The sequence below is a fragment of the Lipotes vexillifer genome, unplaced genomic scaffold (genome assembly GCF_000442215.2).
Source record: "Lipotes vexillifer unplaced genomic scaffold, Lipotes_vexillifer_v1.1 scaffold644, whole genome shotgun sequence".
Taxonomy (NCBI): domain Eukaryota; kingdom Metazoa; phylum Chordata; class Mammalia; order Artiodactyla; family Lipotidae; genus Lipotes; species Lipotes vexillifer.
Window position 1 is genome coordinate 3,586,113 of NW_006783288.1, and position 6,895 is coordinate 3,593,007.

The window sequence follows — 6,895 nt, forward strand, 5'->3', positions numbered from 1 at the left end:
TATGTATAACTGATTCACTTTGTTATAAAGCAGAAACTAACACACCATTGTAAAGCAATTATACCCCAATAAAGATGTTAAAAAAAAAAAAGAAAACAACAAAAAAAAAAAAAAAAAAAAAAGATATCCAGAAGCAGACCTCCGTCCACCACCTCCACAGTTACCATCCTGGTCCAGCCACAAATACCTGCAGCCTGGAATACTGCAATAGCTTCCTACCTGGTCCCCGTGCTTCCTCCCTGCCCTGCGTTTGTTTTATTCTAAATACAGCCGCCAGTGTAATTCCCTTAAAATATATGTTGCCTTTCGTCACTCTGCTACTCAAAATCCTCCTGGGCCTTCCTTTCTTACTCAGAGTAAAAGCAGCACAAAGAAGCACTCCTTTATCTTTGACTTTGTCTCCCATTACCTTCCCCATCACAAATTCCGCTCCATCCACACTGCCCTCTTTGATTCCCACCAAAGCCAGGTAAGCTCCTACCTTTATACTTGCTGTACCTTCTGCCAGGAACACTCTTTACTCAGATACTTCACGGCTTATTACCTCACTTCCTTCAGGTCTTGGTCAGAAGTCACCAGAGGGCCCCCCTTCCCGCTCTATTTAAAATTACAATCAACTGCCACCATCAACACTCCCTCTCCACATTCCCCGCTCCAACTTTCTCCATAGAATTTATCGCCACGTGATATACAATATATACACTGCCTGTTTTCATTGTCTACGGCTGCTGTAACTACCACAAACTTGGTGACTTAAAATAATACAAATTTATCTTACAGTTCTGGAACCTAGAAGTCCAAACTTAGGTCTCACTGGGCTAAAATCAAGGTGTCAGCAGGGCTGCAATCCTCTTTTAAATCTATAGGGGAAAATCAGTTTCCTTGTTTTTACCAGCCTCTAGAGGCCACCCGCATTCCTTGTCTCATAGCCTCTCTTCTCCATCTTCAAAACCAGCACGGGCAGGTCAAATCCTTCTCATATTGCATCACTCTTGTATTTCTGCTTCCTTTCTTCTACTTATGGGGAAGTGACACTGAACCCATCCAGATAATCCAGGATTATCGTCTTATGTTAAAGTCAGCTGGTTAGCGATGTTAATTCCACCTGCAACCTAATTCCCCTTTGTAGCTTAACATATTCACAGGTTAGGGAGATAAGGAAGTGGACATCTATGACAGCAATTATTCCCTCTACACACTGCCTTACTCTTTCCAGCAGAATATAAACTCCATGAGACAAAGAAGTGGACATCTATGACAGCAATTATTCCCTCTACACACTGCCTTACTCTTTCCAGCAGAATATAAACTCCATGAGACAAAGGTTTTTATTCTGTTTGGTTTATTGCTCTATCCCTAGACCAGCTCAATAAAAGTATAGAAAATGTATAGATACTTGCTATGGACTGAATTGTTGTCACCCACTCTGTGCCCATCTCCCCCCACACACACACACCTACCACCCAATTCATATGTTGAAGGCCTAATCCTCAGTGTGATAGTATTTGAAGATGTGGTCTTTGGGAGATAATCAGTGTTAGATGAGCCCTCATAGTGAGATGAGTGGCTTACATGAAGAAAAAAGAAAAGACAGAGATTGCTGTCTCTCTGCCATGTGAGGACATCAGTGAGCAGGGGCCACCTGCAGGACAAGAAGAGATTCCTCACCAGGAATCAAATTGTCTGGCACTGTAATCTTTGACTTCTCCGCCTACAGAACTGTGAGAAGTAAACGTCTATTGTTTAAGTCATTCAGTGGCATGGTATTTTGTTGCAAGAGCCTGAACAGACTAATACAGCACTCAATAAATATATATTGAAATAATTAATGAAAATACCTCACTGTAGGCATTGCAAATACTTAATATCTATTAAGCACCTACAATATGCCAGGTACTTGCTAAACACTTTACATGGAATATCTCATTTAATACTCAGAAGATCCCTACGTAGTAGGTACAGGTGAGGAAATTATAGACTAGAAAAGTTTGAATTAACTTGCCCAAGGTCATGCAGCTAGTACATCATGTAGGCAGGTTTTAGACTGGGCAGTGTGACTGAAGCCCATGGCCGTAACCCTCACACTTTCTCGCCACTATCACATGGCAATGGGCAACCCTGGCTCTTGCCCTCGAGATGCTTACAGTCTAGTAAAAGTGACAAGAGAAACACAAATAGCAATAGCACTAATTGGAGCATAGAGATGGGATAGATTCATTCTGGATGGAGCTGATGGTGGGGAGCTTCAGGGAGGACGTGGCATCTGAGCTGCACTTAAGACGGTGGACCTTGCTGCAGTCAGATGGAAAGGCTGTTTCAGCTAGAGGGAGCCACAGCAGTAAGGACACAAGAAGGGAGAAAATGCTAGGTGTGCTCTGGAAACCAAGATACAGCTAGTTTTCATGCAGTTAGAGGATAAGGGCTGGGTTCCCGAAAGCTAGGCTAGAGAGCAAAGGGATTTAATGATTTCTGTTAACAGTTCTTAATGGAGAAAAATCACCTCAAGGAGCTTCCAAAGTAATGTCTGAAGCTGTAACTCAAAAGGCAACAAGTAGAAGAGAAAAATGAACTTTTGAGAAGAGAAAAATCTTTTCTTGTTGAGTACAATGTTTTCATTAGACTGTTAACTCTGTTTGCAATCATGGACCTATAAACCTGAGTCCAGGGCACAGACTCAAATATCTGAGACTCAAAAGATTCTAAAAGAGGGCAAAAATGGATTATGAGAGCAACCGTCCATTCCCGACCTTCGGACAAGTATGGTTTTCACCACTTCCGTTTCACAGATAAAGTAACTAAGGCTGGAAGGATTAAGTGACTCACCCAAGATTACACAACTAGTAAAACTGGGACATTGATTCTGTGTCTCATGACCATTAGTGCTCTGTGTGTCCTGATACCTAAGTGGAAAAGGCCACAAGGGTGCATTTGTCCCAGATGACGTTGTTAGCTTTTCGGCTGCTTCAGATAATCCTCTCCAGGCTTCTATGGGACAAGACTGAGGAATTTGGATGGGATCACTCATGAATCTCACTTCCAAGCTTTCCTTGGGAAAAGAGAGAAGCCAGGATCATCTGAAGGATGAATTATAGAGAGACAAGGTGCATGGTAATTAAGAGAATAGTCTTCAGAGTCGGAAAGATCCATATTAGCTGTGTCTAATCTCTCTGAGTCAGCTATTTCATTTTGTAAAACAGGGTAAGTAATATAAGTAATCGTATGGACTCAGTGAAGGGTTGCATGTAATGTGCTTGGCAGAGTGCCTGTCACTGTAAGTGCTGACAGATAAGTGCTCAAAAACACTACCTTCTTTTCTTTCCAGCATGTCGTTCTCACACCACCCTCATGTAGCCCCTCCCCCTTGAGGGTAAGAGATCCCAGCACCCAGCATGTGTTATATTCCACACTGAATCCAAAAGACTCACTGTCTCCCTTGGGATGACATCTCCTGGAATTGGGGACAAAAAGAGAATATTTCTGGTTAGGTTGATACAGGGTGAATAACATTCACATTCCTTGCTCAAGTCAGTGCAACTTATTTTTCATCATTTTCAGTTCACACTTTATACATTCTTGGTAAGAGGAAAGCCCTGCTGGTCTTCAATCACGTGTGAGAAAAGTCCCAGAAAGATTCTGTTGCCAAACCACTTCGTCACAGCTTCCTCTGAGAGGGTACCAAAAGAGCAAAGGGATACCGGGAAGGTGTCACCATAGCAACGTCATAACAGTCAGATTGCAATAGAGTAAAAATGGAGAAAGCATGTTTGCCTAGTCATTGATGAACTTAGACCCATAATCATGTTGCTCTGCAGAGCAGTACTCGGAGTTCAAGGGCTACTCCAGTTAGATCTGGTGAGAGGTAAAATTTTGTGAAAATTCTATTCATTTTGGCTGAGTCTGATTACCCACTGTCATTGTGCCGCTAACTGCGATTATTACAGGCAGCTTACTAACAAGCAGTAGATGTTCTCAGAGTCTTTCCTTTCATCCCAAGCAATGATAGTTTGCAAATCTAAGTGTCTACGTGACAAATCAAAAATAAGGAGCACTTCCGGCTTACCTACTTTGATTTTGTTTTCAAAATTCTGACTAGTCACGAGGTTGGAGGAATTGTCTCAAAACTTTGTGGGGTGGGCTTCCCTGGTGGCGCAGTGGTTGAGAGTCCGCCTGCCGATGCAGGGGACACGGGTTCGTGCCCCGGTCCGGGAAGATCCCACATGCCACGGAGCGGCTGGGCCCGTGAGCCATGGCCGCTGAGCCTGCGCGTCCGGAGCCTGTGCTCCGCGACGGGAGAGGCCACAACAGTGAGAGGCCCGCGTATCGCAAAAAAAAAAAAAAAACTTTGTGGGATCTGTAAGACTAGCATTTATGTTAATGAACGTTGGGTCCTGGAAATAAATGTGCATGGCTCCTCCTAAGCACTGAAATAATGGTAATTCAAACAATGTATATATTGGGTTGGCCAAAAAAGTTCATTCGGATTTTTCCGTAATATCTTATGGACAAACCCAAATGAATATTTTTGGCCAACCCAATATTTCAAGCAATTTCAAACCATGACAAGAATCCATGTTACACGTGTTATCTTTATAATGACACTAGATGTCTATAGTCATTTTCGGTGAAATCCACATTAGACCAATCCCATTTTTTTTTTTTGCGGTACTCGGGCCTCTCACTGTTGTGGCCTCTCCCGTTGCGGAGCACAGGCTCCAGACGCGCAGGCTCAGTGGCCATGGCTCACGGGCCCAGCTGCTCCGCGGCATGTGGTATCCTCCCAGACCGGGGCACGAACCCGTGTCCCCTGCATCGGCAGGCGGACTCTCAACCACTGCGCCACCAGGGAAGCCCTAGACCAATCCCATTTCATAGGAGTGGGACTGAGGCATAGAAAGGTCATAGTCTGAGGACTGGAAAGAACATATGATACTGTTCAGAGTTATATCAGTGCAGCTGAAACAATGATGCAGTTTGGAATCATAATGGACAATTACCTACAACTCTATATGAATAGAGTGCGTATTCTTTCCTAAGTCATTTTAAGATCAATTTTATTGAAAGGAGACTGTGATCTTTCTTTCTGTTTTTAAGATGTTTGTAATTCTCACAGTGACCCAATACTCTTTCAGATCTTCCTAATAGACTGTGGGTTTGGGGTTTTTTAAATCATTTGAATCTTGAGTGAGGGACTCTTCTTCTCAGGAGATAAGCTTGACGTTTTTGCTGTGGCCTGACACAAGCCAGGTGTGGTACATTTGTGGTTGGCCTCAGCACTTTGAGTAATTGAGAGGAACTGTCTCACCATTAAACCAGTCAGCTTAGATATGATCCAAGGAGGGAGAGTTGCCAGGAACACCAGCATCTAATGTAGTCTTATCTGAAGACACTGTACATAGTCCGGATCCCCAAAGTCAATTTAAGAGTAAGATTTGAGGACCTTTCTCAAGTGGGAAAATCAGACCGTTGTGTGCTCACACAACGGATTTGGGAAGTTGTGCTTCACAGTAATTCATACAAAAGGGCGTAGGAAGATAGAGAAGAGGCTGCTGTGTCATGGATGCTTCAAACTTGATCACAATCCCCTTCCCTCTTCCAAACAGGAACATAGCAAGGGTCTCAAATAGACTTTCTCTTGAAGGGGGGAAATCACTACAGTACCTTTGTGTTCAGTGCCTACCCACTGCCATGGTTGATAAGTCAGTCATTAACTCCCAACTGCCTTGTATGGCAAACCAAGAAGCCGTCTGTGACTCTTCAGTTCTCCTTGCATATCCGTACAAAGAAATGAAAGAAGTAAACTTTCTACTGTCAAACGGAAGGTGCATGGAGGAACCTCTCCCAACCAACCCCTGCCCTCCTGGCATAAAAAATAAACAAGATTTTCCTTTTTACATCATAATTAAGGCAAAACACAAAACTGAGGGCATCACTCATTCTGCCCTACTTTAGCCCCCAGATGTTTTACCTACTCAGGACCCTATTTCCTCAAGATTCCAATTAGATATGATACACTGTTCAATATTTAATTTCCTCCTAAGGAGCTACATCATCATTTGGAAAGTCCCTTGGGTTGAATAATTATTTAATTTCTGAATGGCCTCCAGCCAACCTCAAATGTGACAGTGTTTCATGTCCAATTATATGAAAGAGACTTGCCCTGGGCATTGAACAGCCCAGATGATGCTCTTCTGAGGAAACACATCTCTCTGAAAGGTTTTCAGGAAAGTTTCATTTTAAACTGGCCCTGAGTCTTATGGTCTAATTCTCAGCAGAGTCCCTGCTGGATAATTTCTTTCCTTCTTTCTTTCATTTATTCTTCCCTTCTTCCCTCCCCCTTATCCCTCCCTCTTCCCTTCCTCCTTTCTTTCTTTCCCTTCCTTCCTGTGTTACTTTGTTCCAGAGAGGATTTATGACAGCTAGGTCACTCGGCAAGATTTCCACCCAACGTTCCAGAAGAACAAATCTCCTTTTTTATAAAATTGAATTACACTTTCATTCCCTTTCCTTGGCTTTTTGCTTTCCTGCGTTCTTTTCTGTTTATCTCAGCAGATGCTAAATCAGGTTTTCACTTGAAGTGGTTCCTCACTGCTACTCAGATTCGGGGTAGAGTCCTCACCAGAAACCCAAAGGAAAGCACAAGTGAAGAGCTGGAAGGACCTTAGAGCTGGCTTGCCTCAGCATCATAGTACAGCTCCAGAGCTTTCACAGGAGACAGAGGGCAGGGGATTCACATTTATTGAGTGCCTATTATGAGCTAGGAGCTGTGTTGGGCATTTTCAATTATATTAGCTCCTCTTATCCTCACAATGACCTTGGATGGTAGGTATGAGTCAGCTTTATATTGGCCTTTCCTCTTTCTTCTTTCAGTCAGCCTGCTCTCTCACTCCTGCTTGCA